Source organism: Rhinoraja longicauda, chromosome 13 (genome assembly GCF_053455715.1).
Source record: "Rhinoraja longicauda isolate Sanriku21f chromosome 13, sRhiLon1.1, whole genome shotgun sequence".
Taxonomy (NCBI): domain Eukaryota; kingdom Metazoa; phylum Chordata; class Chondrichthyes; order Rajiformes; family Arhynchobatidae; genus Rhinoraja; species Rhinoraja longicauda.
This window is the reverse complement of record NC_135965.1, coordinates 22070919-22089965: the sequence shown is the minus strand read 5'-3', so window position 1 is coordinate 22089965 and position 19047 is coordinate 22070919. Positions and strand designations below refer to the sequence as shown.

The window sequence follows — 19047 nt, the reverse complement described above, 5'->3', positions numbered from 1 at the left end:
GAATAAATAGGGTGAATGCACGGAGACTTTTACCCAGGGTTGGGAAATCAAGAACCAGAGGCCATAGGTTTAAAGTGAGAGGGTGAGTGTAAAGATTTGATAGGAACCTGAGGATCACCTTTTTCAGACAGAGAATGGTGTGTATATGGAATGAGCTGCCAGAGGAGGTAGTTGAGGCAGGCACTATAACAGCATTTAAAAGGCACTTGAGAGATACAAAGTGCTGGAGTAACTCGTCGAGTCAGGCATCTTTGGAGAAAAGGAATAAGTGACGTTTTAGACAATAGACAACAGGTGCAGGAGTAGGCCATTCGGCCCTTCGAGCCAGCACCACCATTCAATGTGATCATGGCTGATCATTCTCAATCAGTACCCCATTCCTGCCTTCTCCCCCAAACCCCCTGACTCCGCTATCCTTAAGAGCTCTATCTAGCTCTTTCTTGAATGCATTCAGAGAATTGGCCTCCACTGCCTTCTGAGGCAGAGAATTCCACAGGGTCGGAACCCTTCTTCAGACTGAAAGTAGAGGGGGGCAGGGGGAATTGGAGATCGGAAAAGGACAGAACAAAACAGGGCTGCCAACTGATGGCCAAGGAAGACACTTTAAAAGACACTTTGACAGCTACACAGATAGGAAAGGTTTGTAGGGATATGGGCAAAGACGGGCAGGTGGGTCTGGCTTAGATGGGGCATCGTGGTCGGCATGGGCAAGCATGGGTCTGTCTGTGCTATGATTCTATCTATAATTGAGAGAGACAGGCCTTTCACCCACCGTGTCTAGGCAGTCAATTGATCACTCATTCACGCACTAATCTTACTGCCTCATCCACTCCCTACACACGAGGGGCAATTTTAGAGGCCAATTAACCTACAAGCCTGCATGTCTGTGAGATGTTGGAGGAAGCCGAAGCGCCCAGAGGAAACCCACGCGATCATAGGGAGGACTTACAAACCCCACACAGACAACATCTGCGGTCTCAGTCTCTGCGAAGCAGTAGCTCTATCAGTATGGTACACTACTACTTGTATTAGTACTACACGGAATACTTTTTTTTTTAAATCAAAAAATACTTTATTCAAGAAATAAATATATACAAAACATGTTCCTTCCAAAACTCCATCCGGCATTCTCGGAGGCTATACAGACATTCAATTCATACATTCAAAACACCAATTACATAAAATTACCCCCCCCACCCTTCCCACTCATGTGGCCCACTGGCGTGGAATCCCTTCCCTTATTTTGAGTGGTGTCTCCACCACACTCTGCCCCCCCATGTCCAGCAGCGGAAGGACCCTAGACTGCGGTCCTCAAAAATATGGAATGCTTCACGAATTTGCGTGTCCTCCTTGTGCAGGGGCCATGCTAATCTTCTCTGTATTGTTCCAATTTTAGTATCTGTGCTGCCCTATTACTACTAGTCATCTAGTGCCATACGCTACTTTCAAAAGATTTTGCATCTACATCGTGCTCATTGTAATCCGCCCACACGTTTCAAAGCCAATGCGAGCCTTTATTGAGAATGAATGTCATAATATAAAACGCAAAGTGCTGGAGGAACTTAGTGTGAAATGAATAGACAGACGAGATTTTGAGTCAGGACCCTTCTGACTGATGGAATAGAGGAAAGCTGGAAAAGAGAGGTGGGAGTGGGACAAAGCCTGGTAATTGGCTATCATCCTACATGGGGGATTTCAATATAGGGAGCAACAGAGGTATGGAGACCAAGACCTAGGAAGCTGAGCTACTGAGAAGATTGAAGGCATCAAAGAGCTACAGGAACATAGAAGGCATCAAATGCTAATTCCTACGTTGATCCCATACTTGAAGTGTGAGGCATTTCATCAAGTATTTACATCCATTGGAGACATCTGGCATTCAAGACTTTGTGATAGGCACATGGACATACAAGGGATGGAGGGATATGGACTATGTGCAGGCAGAGAAGAGTTGGTCTTGGCATCATGTTGGGCACAGACATTGTGGGCCAAAGGGCATGTTCCATTAGTTTAGATACAGCATGGCAACAGACCCGTTGGCCCATCGAGTTCATGCCGACCATTGATCACCCATTCTCACTAGGTCTATGTTATCCCAGTTACATACTAGGGGCAATTTACAGAAGCCAATTAACCTACAGACCCGCACGTCTTATGGATGTGGGAAGAAACTGGAGCACACAAAGAAAATCCACATGGTCGCAGGGAGAATGTTCAAACTCCGTACGGACAGCACCCATATTCAGAATCAAACCCGGGTCTCTTGCGCTGTGAGGCAGCAACTCTACTGCTGCGCCACCATGCCATCTTGAAGGCTGATCTGCTGTACTCTATGTTCTATGGTCTGTTATTTTGGATTTGAAGCATCCCCAGTAACTCACTTTGAATTCAATCACTCAGATAATTGACTTTCGCTGTGGATCTCTATCCTGAAGGGACAGGATCTTCCTGCAACAATAGCGATAAAGCGCTGAAAATAAATCTTTAGCTTCCCATCAGACAATGATCAGATGGTGAGAGAGATGAGAGACTTCAGCTCCCTGAAGTGGCAGCAAGTTCGAGTGGGCTCCTAGCGGGTTTATCTGCATGCCAAAGCTGCCTCTAGTTATAAACCAAAAAAAGGGTTATAACATTAATTGCAGATCTCCGGATAATTACCAGATAATGGAAATGAAATATCACTCCACCTAAACCCAACAGTACCACTTTTTGGTTGTTAGTTAGTTTAGTTTTGGCACGTGTACCGAGGTACAGTAAAAAGCTTTTGCTGCATGCTAACCAAACCAGTCAGCAAGCAGGTGGGACTACTGTAGATGGGACATGTTAGTCATTGTGGGCAAGTTGGGCCGAAGGGCCTGTTGCCATGCTGTATGACTCTACAATGCTATGACTATACATGATTACAATCGAACCGGCCACAATGTAGAGATACGTGATAAAGGGAATAACGTTTAGTGCAAGATAAAGTCCAGTAAAGTCCGATTAAAGATAATCCATGGATCTCCAGTGAGGCAGATGGGAGGTCAGGACTGCTCTCTAGTTGTTGATAGGATGGTTTGGTTGCTTAATAGCAACTGGGAAGAAACTGTCCTTGAATCTGGAGGTGTGCGTTTTCACACTTCTGTAGCTCTTGCCTGATGGGAGAGGGGAGAAGAGAGGGTAACCAGGGTGAGACGGGTCCTCGATTATGCTGGTGGCCTTGCTGAGACAGCGTGAAGCATAGATGGAGTCAATGGAAGGGAGGTTGGTTTGACAAACCCCAAGAGACAGCCACAGCTACATTAGACAGGAACCTTCAGTATTTACAAACCTAGGGTAAGTTAAGACTCCACATTGTTAAGAACTTTGAACCTTTGAAAGGATACAAGATGGTGCTGGAAATGTGGTGACTCGTGTGTACTGCCTCAGTGTAATCTACTATTCAATCCACTCTTGTATTTGCCTGTGATTGTGATTTTGTAAGATCTCGTAAGATTTTGAATGTAAAAAAATAATTTCACTGCACCTAGGTGCATGACAATGAAGTCCCATTGAACCATTCATTGAACCATTGAACCATTGAAAACGGAACCATGCTGCAGGGAAAAGCTTGGAGGTGGTCGAGCTGCTGTTTTACAGTGCCAGAGACCCGGGCTCGATCTAGGCTACAGGTGCTGCCTGTACGGAGAATGCACTTTCTCCCTATGATCGCATGGGTTTCCTCCGGATGCTCCAGTTTCCTTCAACATCCTAAAGACGTGCAGGCTCGTAGGTTAATTGGCTTCTGCAAATTGTCCCTAGAGTGCAGGATAGTGCTAGTATATGGGGTGATAGCTGGTCGGCACGGACTCAGTGGCCCAACGGGCCAAGTTCCACGCTGTATCTCTAAACTAAACTAAAGGCCCAAAGCCATCAATCGCTCTGAAGAAGGGTCTCGACCCGAAACGTCACCCATTCCTTCTCTCCCGAGATGCTGCCCGACCTGCTGAGTTACTCCAGCATTTTGTGAATAAATCGATTTGTACCAGCATCTGCAGTTATTTTCTTATACTACTAATCGCTCCTCATTCGTTAGTTAACCCAATCATCCCCTGGATGACTCCTAGTCCACTCTATCCAGGCCTTTCATTATCCGGGATACAGGTTTTCCAGCCGGTGAGTTGCACGGATGATACTTATCCTGGGATTTTGCTGCCTTCAGATCTCTCAACGTCTTATGCCTCTGGGAATGCTTGAAAGCTCCAGCACTGCCCACGATGGCTTGGTGGGGACGGGCAGGTTGGAGCGGTGCATTGTAGGAGGGTCTGGTGCTACAAGTACTGGGACTGATTCATCACTGCTGCTGTTATCTGATGCAAATAACTTGCTGCAGGATGTTAATCCAGCATCAGAAATTCAGCCTGGCACCGTGTTGCGTGAATGCTTGGAATCACAGCTCCTGCGTGTAGAGCAGACCAATTATAAACCTCGTCAGTCACAACCAGCTCTCTCTGCAGTACTTCCTCTGGGACCCACTGCTGCCAAGGTCTGTTCCAACTGCAACCATTAAATGCATGCACACAACAAAAAGGAATTATGTCTTTGTTTGGCTGTTAACAAGGAGGAGGAATAATGCAACAAATTATATCAATTATGAAGACACAAACCTGGATAAAGTGGATGTGGAGAGAGTGTTTCCACCAGGTTGGAACCAGAGGGCGCAGCCTCAGAATAAAAGGACGTACCTTTATAAAGGAGATGAGGAGGAATTTCTTTAGCCAGACAGTGGTGAATCTGTGGAAGTCATTGCCACAGACGGCTGTGGAGGCCGTCATTCAGTATTTTTAAGGTGAAGATTAACAGATTCTTGACTACGAAGGGTGTCAAAGGTTACAGCAGAAGGCAGGACAATGGGGTTGAGAGGGAAAAATAGATCAGCCATGATTGAATGGTGCAGTAGTTTTGATGGGTCGAATATCCCTAATTTTGCTTCTGTGACTTCTGACCTAATGAGAGTCAGTCAAGCAATATCTGTGGAAGGCAATGCATATTTTCCAGACTAATGACCTTTCACCAGAACAGTGGTGCAGCTGGTAGAGCTGCTGCCTCACAGCCCGAGAGACCTGGGTTCGATCCTGACCTCAGGTGCTGTCTGTGTGTTGTGTTTGCACGTGTTCCCTATGACCGCAAGGGTTTCTTCTGGGTGCTTCAGTTTTCTCACATAACCCAAAGAGGTGTGAGTTTGTAGTTTAATTGGCCTCTGTAAATTGGCCTTAGTGTGTAGGGAGTGGATAACATGGAATTAGTGTGAACGGGTGATCAATGGTTGGTGTGGACTCGGTGGACCAAAGGCCCTGTTTCCATACTGTATCTCTAAACTAATAAACTTAGATATAAACTTATCTCTAGAGATAATGCTGTATCTCTAGCCTTACATTGTTTCAGCACCAGACACCCGGGTTCAATCCCGACTACAGGTGCTGTCTGTAGGGAGTTTGTACGTTCTCCCCGTGACCGCATGGGTTTTCTCCGTGATCTTCAGTTTCCTCCCCCACTCCAAAGACGTGCAGGGTTTGTGGGTAAATCGGCTTTGTATAAATGTAAATTGTCCCTAGTGTGTTGTAAAATAGTGTTAATATGCAGGGATCGCTGGTCGGCGCGGACTCGGTGGGCTGAAGGACCTGTTTCCGCGCTATATCTCTAAACATAAACTAAACTAAACTAGGCTACCATTGTACCTTCCATCTACATCATTAGAGAACAAACTATCTTTAATCGGATTTAACTAGACTTTATCTTGCACTAAACATTTTTCCCTTTATCCTGTATCTGTACATTGTGGTCGGCTTGATTGTAATGATGTATAGGCTTTCTGCTGACTGGATAACATGCACCAAAAAAGCTTTTTACTGTACCTTGACATGACATTAATAATAGACTAATGTACCATTAAATCACACACGCAGCTGGCTCCCGCAAACAGCAGCGTGACACTGATCAGATAATCTGTGCTTCCACTATTGTTAGTTGAGGGGTACACATTGAATACGTTATTGTCACATGTACCTAGTGTACCCAGGTACAGTGAAAAGCCTTGTTCTGCACACAACCTAGGCACAATACGTGTCGCCACTTGTTGGCACTAACAAAGTTTAAATAAAGTACCGGACAGTCCAATCTACTGCCTGCCGCTGCACATGACGTCCCCCATCTCCCCTCCCCCCCCCCCCACCCTCCTTTTTCACCCTTTGTTCTCGGCAGCCTCCCAACGCTGAGTGAACCCAGTCTACCTAGCACTGGAGTGAACCGCACTGCATGACTGAATGTAGCTGTGAAGGCTCCCGGATGCGAATAGCCCGACACACAGGCTCACTGATGAAAGCTGGAGGCTCGAATCAAACTTTGATTCAATCATTGATTCAAAGAAAGGCTGAAGGTGGCCGGGCGAGGAGAGGGACGATGGTGTGCCGGGCGATCCGGACGGAGGTGATGGCTACAACGGGCCTTTGTGGCCGGCAGGAGCTGGGATTTTGGAAATGTTGCCAAAACGTGGCGACTGGTGTACATGGACTCAGTGGGTTGTTTCTATGCATTCGGTACTCAATCAGGGATTGTAGTTATGTATGGCAGTAATCTTACTGATCTGTATGCGAATAAAGAATCTCACTGTACCTTGGTACACGTAATAATGAAGAGCAATTGAAGCATTGATGCTGCATCTCAGAGAACTAACTGCCAAGGAGATCAGTGGTGGAAGAAACCTCCACAGATTGCCTCCACATTGCCATGCATAATTCAGCAACTTTTCATGTCTGATCTGTCTATCTACTGCATGTGGTTCACAAAACCCCTCTCCAGCTCTGCCCAGCCCCCTATTACTCACCATGATCTGTGGGAATCAACGTAGACAGAAAGCCATGTCCTGAATTATGGCCTTTGCAAGAGCACTCCACTGTATTTATTACAACAGCAGATATTAGGTAGGTGGTTTCGATTCAAGGGATACGAGTTAAACATGTGCTCCAGAGAACTCCAGAGAACAGGGCTATGCAGTATTTTCAAGGAAATTATGATCTTTCAGTTAGGAAAAAGAAATGCATAGCTCAGTCTGTTTTGCTTAATTACTTTTGATTGAGGTATCGATCTCTATCTTTGCGCATTTTAACCAGGGCAGGCTCACTTCAGAACTGGGCTGCTTTCCTTGTTCAGAGATGCTCAACGTGCCCAAGTCCTGGAACCCTCTTCAGTGGTCAGTTGCTTGTGCAGCCATAGAGACATAGAGTCATAGAGTCATGGGGTCATAGGACACAGAAACAGTCCCTTTGGCCCAACATGTCCTATCTACACTTGTCCCACCTGCCTGCATTTGGTCCGTATCCTTCCAAACCTGTCCTATCCATGTTTCTTAAACATTGCAATAGTACCTACCTCAACTACCTCCTCCAGCAGCTCATTCCATACACCCACCAAACTTTGTGTGAAAAAGTTACCCCTCAAATTCCTATTAAATCTTTCTTTACCCCCTCACCTTAAAAACATATTTTTCTCCCTTCACCTTAAAAAAAGCCCTGTGGATTGAATTAATTTTGTAGATTTTGTCGAATGCATTTTATAATCATGGAGTGGAAACAGGCCCTTTGACTCTGATCATCCACCATTCATTTCCCCTCATCCTACATGAATTCCCTTCAAATCTCCCTTCATTCCATCAATACCCTGCCAGGATTTGCCCACTCACCCACACACTGAGGGCAACTTACAACAACTGTGTAATCTTTTCTTGGGATGTGGGAGGAAACCGGAGCACCCTGTGGAAACGCACGCGGTCACAGGGAGAACGGGCAAACACCAAACACAGACAGCACCTCGAGCTCTAGAGCTGTGAAGAAGTGTAACAGGAGAGGCGCGGTGGTAGAGTTGCTGCCTACAGCGCCGGAGACCCGGGATTTATCCTGACTATGGGTGCTGTTTGTACGGAGTTTTGTATGTTCTCCCCGTGACCTGTGTGGGTTTTCTCTGGGTGCTCCGGCTTCCTCCCAAACTCCAAAGTCGTACAGGTTTGTAGGTTAATTGGCTTGGGTAAAATTGTAAATAGTCCCTTGTGTGTCTCGGAAAATGTTAGTGTGCGGGAATCATTGGTCGGTGCAGACTCTATCTCTAAAATCGAAACTAAACTAAACGGGCTCTGCCGGCAGCACTGTGCTGCCCCAAATCATCTGAATCTGTTTGATATTCTTTTGCACTGCACTATTCTTTTAGTTGGTGCCAAGTGAGTAATCGATACAACCTGCGCCTCAAATCAAAGTAGTTCAAATCTCCTTCCAATTTACTGTTTCCCTGCGCAATAGACTATAAATACTGAACAAAGCTTCCACATCTATCCCTTCTCTTTGCAGTGTGCTTATAATCTCCCCTGGCTTTGCCAAGTCCGTTTTAGTTTAGTTTAGGGATACAACATTGGAACAGGCCCTTAGGCCCATCGAGCCCACACCGACCATCAATCACCCATTGACACCAGTCCTATGTTATCCCACTTTCTCATCCACTTCCTACAGACAGATCCTCACACACCTAGTTGACACTCCCATGACAGGACTGATACTGTTCAGAGTCTAAGATGTCCTCCACTCCCTACACACTTGGGACAATATATGTAGACATATTAACCTACAAACCTGCATGTCTTTGCGATGAGGGAACAAACCGGATTTATTTGGAGTGTAATGTTCAGTTTTGGTCACCCTGCTGTAGGAAGAATGTTATTAAGCTGGAAAGAATGCGGAGACGATTTACGAGGATGTACGACTCTCTGACTCTATGGCACCTGGAGGAATCCACACAGTCACTGGGAGAACACAGGGGGCGGCACAGTGCCACAGCAGTAGGGATCCAGGTTCGATCCTGACTATGGGTACTGTCTGTACAGAGTTGGCACATTCTCCCTGTGGCCACGTGGGTTTTCTCGGGGTGCTCTGGTTTCCTCCCACATCCCGAAGACGTGCAGGTTTGTAGGTTAATTTCGCTTTGGTAAAATTATAAAACTTGTCCCCTAGGTTGTGGGATAGTGCTATTGTGTGGGTGATCGCTAGTTAGCGTGGACTCGATGTGCCAAAGGGCCTGTTTCCGCGTTGTATCTCTAAAGTCTAAAGTAAAGTTTAAAGTCTAACATGCAAACTCCACATAGACAGCACCGGCAGTCAGGACCAAATTCGGATCTCTGGCGCTGTGTGTCAGCGGCTCTACCAACTGTTGACTTATGAAGTTAAGCATTCTATAAGTTCTTTGTAGAAAGGAACTGCAGATAATGGTTTGTATGAAAGATAGACACAGTGTGCTGGAGTAACTCAGTGGATCAGGCAGCATCTCTGGAGAAAAAGAATGGATGATGTTTCAGGTCAGGAGAAGGGTCAAGTGTTGAGTTACTCAGCACTTTGTGTCTGTCTTACTCTATAAATTCTAATTTCCTGGAAGCTAATGAAAAATGCAGCAGCCATTTCTCCCAGCGACTGCTATCAATTTTGCCAAGGCCTTGACATTGTGCCGGCTGCATTGACTGAATGTATTCTGGTGGGATGATTGTTAAATAATGATTGCACTTTTATTGCCTTCAATTATCATGTTCTGCTGTGAAGGTCCATCAGTCTAAACCAGGAGACAAGAATAGCACACTTCAATCATACAAGCAGCAGCAATGACACCCTTCAATTTGACCTCAGACTCCACACAAAAGGCATTTTAAACTCAGAGCAGTTTCCATGATGTATAGGAAGGAACTGCAGATGCTGGTTTATACCAAAGAAAGACACAAAGTGCTGGAGTAACACGACGGGTCAGGCAGCATCTCTGCAACTATCCATGATGTATGATTATCTTAAATCAGTACTCACCTCACAAACCGAACCAAGTTTATTAGTTTATTATTATTATTATTATTGTCACGTGTACCAAGATGCAGTGAAAAGCTATTTTGTTGCGTGCTATGCAGTCAGTGAAAAGATGTGATTACAATTTGGCCATTGGTGCTGCCTCTGATTTGTTCTGAACCTTTTCATTCCTCTAGTTTCCCTCTCTCCTGACTCCCAGTCTGAAGAAGGGTCCCGACCCAAAACATCACCTATACCTTTTCTTCAGAGATGCTGTCTGACCCACTGAGTTACTCCAGCACTTTGTATCTATCTTCGATTACAATCAAGCCACCCACAGTGTACAGATATGGGATAAAGGGAATTTTGTTTGGTGCAAAATAAACATAGAAACATAGAAAATAGATGCAGGAGTAGGCCATTCGGCCCTTCGAGCCTGCACCGCCATTCAATATGATCATGGCTGATCATCCAACTCAGTATCCTGTACCTGCCTTCTCTCCATACCCGCTGATCCCTTTAGCCACAAGGGCCACATCTAACTCCCTCTTAAATATAGCCAATGAACTGGCCTCAACTACCTTCTGTGGCAGAGAATTCCACGTTCAATAAAGTCCGAATAAAGATAGTCCAATTGTCTCCAATGAGGTACAGTGCCCTCCATAATGTTTGGGACAAAGACCCATCATTTATTTATTTGCCTCTGTACTCCACACTTTGAGATTTGTAATAGAAAAAAAATTACATGTGGTTAAAGTGCACATTGTCAGAATTTAATAAAGGCCATTTTTATACATTTTGGTTTCACCATGTAGAAATTACTGCAGTGTTTATACACAATCCCCCCATTTCAGGGCACCATAATGTTTGGGACACATCAATGTCATGTAAATGAAAGTAGTCTTGCTTAGTATTTAGGTGCATATCCTTTGCATGCAATGACTGCTTGAAGTCTACGTTTCATGGACATCACCAGTTGCAGGGTGTCTTCGCTGGTGATGCTCTGCCAGGCCTGTATTGCAGCCATCCTTAACTTATGCTTGTTTTGGGGGCTGGTACCCTTCAGTTTTATCTTCAGCATATAAAAGGCATGCTCTATTGGGTTCAGATCGGGCGATTGATTTGGCCACTCAAGAATTGACCATTTTTTAGCTTTGAAAAACTCCTTTGTTGCTTTAGCAGTATGTTTGGGATCATTGTCTTGCTGTAGAATGAACCGCCGACCAATGAGTTTTGAGGCATTTGTTTGAACTTGAGCATTTAGGATGTGTCTATACACTTCCGGATTCATTATGCTACTACCATCAGCAGTTGTATCATCAATGAAGATAAGTGAGCCAGTACCTTCAGCAGCCATACATGGCCAGGCCATTACACCCCCACCACCGTGTTTCACAGATGAGGTGGTATGCTTTGGATCTTGGGCAGTTCCTTCTCTCCTTCATGAAGTTTTCTGCGGACAGTGGTCATTGACAAATCCACATCTGACTCCTGAAGAGTGTTTCTGATTAGTCGGACAGGTGTTTGGGGATTTTTCTTTATTATAGAGAGAATTCTTCTGGCATCAGCTATGGAGGTCTTCCTTGGCCTGCCAGTCCCTTTGCGATTAGTAAGCTCACCAGTGCTCTCTTTCTTCTTAATGATGTTCCAAACAGTTGATTTTGGTAAGCCTAAGGTTTGGCTGATGTCTCTAACAGTTTTATTCTTGTTTCTCAGTCTTAAAATGGCTTATTTTACTTTCATTGGCACAACCTTGGTCCTCATGTTGGGAAACAGCAATAAAAGTTTCCAAAGGTGATAGAAAGACCGGAGGAAGGATTAGGTGCTGAGAGCTCTCTTATACCTGCATTAAGGAGGCAATTAAATACACCTGAGCAATTACAAATGCCTGTGAAGCCATGTGTCCCAAACATTATGGTGCCCCGAAATGGGGGGACTATGTTTGAACACAGCTGTAATTTCTACATGGTGAAACCAAAATGTATAAAAATGGCCTTTAATAAAATCTGACAACGTGCACTTTAACCACATGTGATTTTTCCTATTACGAATCTCAAATTGTGGAGGACAGAGGCAAATAAATAAATGATGGGTCTTGTCTCAAATATTATGGAGGGCACTGTAGATGGGAGGTCAGGAATACTGTTTAATTGTTGCTAGAAGTTTCAACTAGTTAACAGGGTCATGCATTTTATGACCACAAAACAACTCAATGTAATTTACACACAATTAAATAACTATTGAAATATGGGTAGGAAAATAACTGCAGATGCTGGTACAAATCGAAGGTATCACAAAATGCAGGAGTAACTCAGCAGGTCAGGCAGCATCTAGGAGAGAGGGAATGGGTGACGTTTCGGGTCGAGGCCCTTCTTCAGACTGAAATATGGGGATTAGTTGAGGCACTGCCAGCTGTTGCACCTTTCCCTCCAGGTAGCTCATTTTTCTAATATCATGGAACATAGAACATGAATTGGTCCCGACTCAAAACATCACCTGTCCATTGTGTAGAAAGGAACTGCAGATGCTAGTTTATACCAAATATAGACACAGGGCGCTGGAATAACTCAGCGGGTCAGGCGGCATCTCTGGCGACAAGGATGGTTGACGTTTTGCGTCGGGACCCTTCTTCAGACCGAAAGTAGAGGGGAGGGAACTGGAGGTGAGAAAAGGCCAGAACAAATCAGGGCCGGTAGCAGATGGCCAAGGAAGGGGGGAACCCATAATGGCCCATTGTTGTAGGAAAGAACTGTAGATGCTGGTTTAAATCGAAGGTAGACACAAAATGCCGGAATAACTCAGCAGGACAGGCAGTATCTCTGGAAAGAAGGAATGGGTGACATTTTGGATCTGAAGAAGGGTCTCGACCCGAAACATCACCCATTGTTGTAGAAAAGAACTGTAGATGCTGGTTTAAATCGAAGGGAGACACAAAATGCCGGAGTAACTCAACTGGACAGGCAGTATCTCTGGAGAGAAGGAATGGGTGACGTTTCGGATCTGAAGAAGGGTCTCGACCCGAAACGTCACTCATTCCTTCTTTCCAGAGATGCTGCCTGTCCCACTGAGTTACTCCAGCATTTTGAGTAAGGCCTATTGTTGGCTGGGGAAGAGGTGATAACAAAGGGATACAAGGATGCGAACAGTGGAACTAGTAAGGCAACTAGGTCCCTGCTCAGATGCTGCCTGACCCACGGAGTTACTCCAGCACTTTGTGGTTTACTCAAGATTCCAGCATCTGCAGTTCCTTGTTTCCCTGTTACATTGACAATGACACTGACATATTATCTCCTAAAAATATCATGAAGATCATCAAGCACGAGTTCCTTTTGAAATCCATGCTGACTATTCATTAATGTACTTGCATTCCTCTTCTTCAGTTGAATCCCATTACTTCTCTTTGCACCAACGTTGAGCTGACAGCTTTATAGTTCTCAAGGCAAGTTCTATCTGCCTTGTTAAATCTAGGTAATCTGTTAGCTACCTGCCAGTTTTCTGGCATTATACCTTTCTTCAACAAATTATTAAACCTGTGCAGCAACGTCTCTGCTATCTTCCCTCTACTTTTAAAATTCAGATCAGGAGTATCATAGACAATAGACAATAGGTGCAGGAGTAGGCCATTCAGCCCTTCGAGCCAGCACCGCCATTCAATGCGATCATGGCTGATCACTCTCAATCAGTACCCCGTTCCTGCCTTCTCCCCATACCCCCTCACTCCGCTATCCTTAAGAGCTCTATCCAGCTCTCTCTTGAAAGCATCCAACGAACTGGCCTCCACTGCCTTCTGAGGCAGAGAATTCCACACCTTCACCACTCTCTGACTGAAAAAGTTCTTCCTCATCTCCGTTCTAAATGGCCTACCCCTTATTCTTAAACTGTGGCCCCTTGTTCTGGACTCCCCCAACATTGGGAACATGTTTCCTGCCTCTAATGTGTCCAATCCCCTAATTATCTTATATGTTTCAATAAGATCCCCCTCATCCTTCTAAATTCCAGTGTATACAAGCCCAATCGCTCCAGCCTTTCAACATACGACAGTCCCGCCATTCCGGGAATTAACCTAGTGAACCTACGCTGCACGCCCTCCATAGCAAGAATATCCTTCCTAAAATTTGGAGACCAAAACTGCACACAGTACTCCAGGTGCGGTCTCACCAGGGCCCGGTACAACTGTAGAAGGACCTCTTTGCTCCTATACTCAACTCCTCTTGTTACGAAGGCCAACATTCCATTGGCTTTCTTCACTGCCTGCTGTACCTGCATGCTTCCTTTCATTGACTGATGCACTAGGACACCCAGATCTCGTTGAACTCCCCCTCCTCCATCTGCTTTGAAGGTAATTAGTTTATTTAATGTTCCTTTTTCCTACTTTAAACTCTTTTACCTCATTACTCACCGCTCCATCCAACACCATTACCCATCTGTTCCAATTCCCTGAGATACACCAAAGCGAAACAATAATTTAATACTTCAATCTCCCTGTCATTACCAGTGCCATTATCTGTCTATCTCTTAATAGATTCCCGTACCAATTTTCTTTACATCAATGTGTCTTGAAGTTATTTTACTATTTCACTTTATACAGCTTAATTTCATTGTTGCTCTTGGCCTTCGAGATTGTTATTTTTTTGCATGCTCCCCTGATCCCCATGTAATCATTTTCATCATGCAACGCCTTGGCAGTCTTGTTCACATTATACATGTCTCTTGACTTGTGGATGGGAGGGAATTTTGTCTTATACCTGTATCCTGAATCTGGGGTTACTTGGGACCCAGCTCAGATAGGAACAGGCACAAAATGAATCATCCATGATCCATGGTGAGTCTCTCGAACAAATCGGTTTATTGAAGGCCTTAAAAGTGTGCACAGATGGCATTCTGAGAGAATCCAAAGTGTTTCAAAGATTCACAGCACCCACAGCAATTTTATATTCTCACCACGCAATAGTGACTTATGAATTCTACATTTTTAAAATGTCACAATTGATCAATGTCTCTGTAACCTTTCATCTTTGTCTTTCCCCAGAGTTATCTGTTCTGCACCTTCTCCAAAGCCTCCACATCCTTTCCGTTATGGGACAACCAGAACTGCATGTAATACTCCAAATACAGCCTAACCAAAGTCTTATTTACTTTAGGCAAATTCGATTTTCATGTGCCCCAGCAACGGAAAAATGAAATTCTTGCTTGCTGCAGCTTAACTTTAATTTGCAGGGAATGGAGGGATATGGATCATTTGCAGGCAAATGAAATCAGTTCAGCTTAACATCACGTTCAGCACAAACATTGTGGGCCAAAGGGCCTGTTCCTGTGCTGCACTGTTCTATGTTCTATGGGGACAGGTTGGGCAGGCTGGAACTTTAGACCTTGGAGCATGGGAGGCTGAGGAGTGATGTTGTAGAGACCATGAGTGGAAAAGATAATGTGAATGCACAGTCTTTTACCCAGAGTAGGGAATCAAGAACCAGAGGACATAGGTTTAAAGTGAGAGGGGAAAATTAAATAGGAACCTGAGGAGCAATTTTTTCTTAGAGAGGTAATGGGTATATGGAACGAGCTGCCAGAGGAGATAAAAATGTAATTAAAATGAATTGCAGATGTTGGCTTATACCAAAGATAGACACAAAATGCTGGAGGAACTCAACAGGTCAGGCATCATCTCTGGAGAAAATGGATAGGTGACATTTCAGGTCAGGCCAAAAGAAGGGTCCCAACCTGAAATGTCACCTATCCATGTTCTCCAGAGATGCTGCCTGACCCGCTGAATTACTCTGGCATTTTAGTGTCTATTTTTGCCAGATGAGGTAGTTGAGGCAGGTACTATAACAACATTTAAAAGACATTTGGACAGGTACATGGGAAGGAACGATTTAGAGGGATATGGGCCAAACATGATTAGGTGGAACTAGAATAGATAGGGCATCTTGATCAGCATGGATGGGCAAGTTGGGCCAAAGGGCCTGTTTCAATGCTGTATGACTCTATGGCTCTATGGCAGTGTTACTTAATGCCACTACCTGTGTTCATAAGTTCATAAGTTATTGGAGTTGAATTAGGCATAATTCATCCCATCAAGTCTACTCCGCCATTCAATTATGGCTGATCTATCTTTGACCCTCAACCCCATTCTCCTGCCTTCTCCCTATAACTACAGTTGTGTGGCCAGACATCTAATGTATAGATATCATTATATTATATATTGGACCGGTGACAGAGATAGCTGCAGTCTCTCATATAACAAGTTCATTACTGCTCCCTCTGGCTCATCGATGGAATGAGTTGTGCCTTTGATGTTCGAGGATTGCTGTCATTGAGAGATCAATCAATGTACAGCAGGTTGTCTGAAGATATCTCGTGGAAATAAAAATCTGCTTGCTCGCTGCTCTGACCTTGTGTTCGGCTTTGACCGAAACACCACCAGAGATCCATCTATCAATTAGTTCTGAATCCTGGACTAAATGATAAGATTATTTAAAGGGAAGATTCAGCATCAAACAATGCAATGAGTCGAGGTTACCAGAGAAAAGCTTGCATTGAACGGGGGAGCATCAAGGTGACCTAACTTGGAAGAGTATGAAGAGTATTTGGCCAATAACAGAAGTAAAAGTTGTGAGGTGTTTAAATAAAAGTCCCATTGCAATTCATCGAGATTCAATCAAAAGAGGTATAGATAGGGTAGACATAGAATTTTGTTCCCAGGGTGGATATGCCCAAGACTAGGGGAGGACAGTGTTGCAGCCTTACAGCGTCAGAGACCCAGGTTAGATCCTGACTACGGGCGCTGTCTGTACAGAATTTGTGCGTTCTCCCTGTGACCATATGGGGTCTCTCCGGGTGCTCCAGTTTCCTCCCAACTCCAAGACGTGCAGGTTTGTAGGTTAATTGGCTTCAGTAAAAATTGTAAAATTGTCTCGAGTGTGTAGGATAGTGCTCGTGAATGTTTGTCAGCGCAGACTCGATGGGCCGAAAGGCCTGTTCCCACACTTATCTCTAAAGTCTAAAGTAAAGTCTAAAGTCTAAAGACCAAGGGGCATAACTGTAATGTTGGAGGGTCAAATTATAAAGGAGACTTGACCAAGTAGACCCGTTGGGCACAAACCACTCCTGCATTGGTGCAGCACCCTCTCCTCCCCCACTCCCTCCTCCCCTCTCCCCCCCCCCCCCCCACTCCTCCTCCCTTCTCCCCCCTCCCTCCCTCCCTCCCACCCATCCCTCCCCCTCTCCCTCCCCCCTCACACCCCCTCGCCCTCCCTCCCCCCTCGCCATCAGGCTCTTGAACACTGCACAACACTTATGATCTTCTATAGACTGTCTTTGGTTGCATTACGGATTTCAGCTTTGCACTATTATGGTTACCTAGTATTACTATTGTTAATTGATTGTATTAGTCATTATTCACAAAATGCTGGAGTAACTCAGCAGGTCAGGCAGCATCTCAGGAGAGAAGGAATTGGTGACGTTTCGGGTCGAGACCCTTCTTCAGACTGTCATTATGTCATTATGTATTTGTCATTATGATGTATTTATCTGTGTGTTATTGAATGAAGGGTCCAGACCCGAAACGTTACCTATCCATGTTCTCCAGATATGCTGCCTGATCCGCTAAGTTACTTCAGTACTCTGTACCTTTTTTTATTTTCGAATTAATTGTCGAGAGCACAGAAATGCAGCTAGTAGAGTTACTGCCTCACAGCGTCAGAGACCCGGGTTCGATCCTGAACTCGGTTGCTGTCTGTGTGGAGCTTGCACGTTTTTCCTGTGACCATGTGATTTCCTCCAGGTGCTCCAGCTTCCTCCCACATCCCAAAGACACGTGGATCAATCGTCCCTCTGCAAATTGCCCCCCCCCCCCCCCCCCCCCCCGTGTGTAGGAAGTGGATGAATAAGTGAGATAACAGAGAACTGGTGTGAATGGGTGATCAATGGTCAGTGTGGCCTCGGTGGGCCGAAGGATACGAGTTTCCATACTGTATCTCCCTTTTAGTTTAGTTTATTGTCATGTGTACTGGGGTTGCTCTCAATCGATCAATTAGTCAATCAATGAATGATCAATAATGATCCTGTTATGCTGCAGCAAGTATAAATGTCATTGTTCTGCTACCATTACATATGACAATTAAGTGTTCTTGCCTCTTGCTTCAGAAGGAACAAGATCCAGAAGTGGCAAGATTGCTCATTGAGCTGTCACTAACGGAATGCAGTTTATAACAGAACAGAAAATGCCTGAGAATTGCGATGCATTGTGTTGTTGGCACTGTGCCAGCCTGTGCCCTGAAAACCTAAGCACAATCTGGCAGGCACACTGCCACCCCACGGCATGTTTAAGTGTTTATGGTCTGCCTCCAGTCAGTGAGCTATGAACTCCCGTTGCAGAGCCCTTATCTACATCCTTGCATTTCACTTGCAATGCTTCAGCCCAGGAGGAACTCACAGTAACATACTATCAGAGAGACAGGCCCTTCGGCCCATTGAGTTTGTGCCAACCATCATCCACCCCATTTACATTAATCCCATTTTATTCTGCACACATTCTACCAACATCCTACTAATAACTAGAGACCGGTCCTGAGCTACCATCTTCCTCATTGGAGACCCTCGAACTGGTCCGCGCCGCCTGCGCAAACACCACGAGGCCGAGACCCGCGACGCCATTGCTGCCACGAGGAGCAGCAACCAGACACTACCTTCGATTTGAACCAGCATCTGCAGTTATTTTCCCACAATCGAATTATCTTTGATCAAACTTTACTAGACGTTATCTTGCACTAAACATTATTCACGTTATTTTCTGCATCCTGTATCTGTACACTGTGTACAGCTCGATTGTTATCATGTTTTGACTTTCTGCGGCTCTAGCACTGTGCCACACAGTGGAGGAGAAACTGGAGGAGACCATTCAGGTCTTCGAGCCTTCAAAGGTAAGCCCTTTTATTCTGAGGCTGTGCCCTCTTAACCTAGACTCTCCCACTCGTGGAAATATCCGTTCCACGTCCACTGTATCCAGGCCTTAAATTATTCGGTAGGTTTCAATGAGATCCCCCCTCATCCTTCTAAACTCCAACGAGTACAGGCCCAAAGCCATCAAATGCTCCCCATACATGAACCCAATCATCCCCAGGATTATTCCCAGAGCAACTCCCCAAAGCCTGTCCACCATCTCAAAGTCCGTCACACAGACTAGACTCCTCACCATTGACTGCATCTACACTTCACGATGCCTCTG

At 45.0% G+C, this 19047-nt stretch overlaps 1 non-coding gene across 1 annotated transcript; it reads right to left on the bottom strand.

Annotated features, from left to right (window-relative positions):
- Positions 1-1313: 1313 nt before the first annotated feature.
- LOC144599724 (U6 spliceosomal RNA) lies at positions 1314-1416 on the bottom strand. Its single transcript, XR_013548024.1, has one exon. It is a non-coding gene; the product is annotated as a U6 spliceosomal RNA (small nuclear RNA).
- Between the last annotated feature and the right edge of the window lie 17631 nt (positions 1417-19047).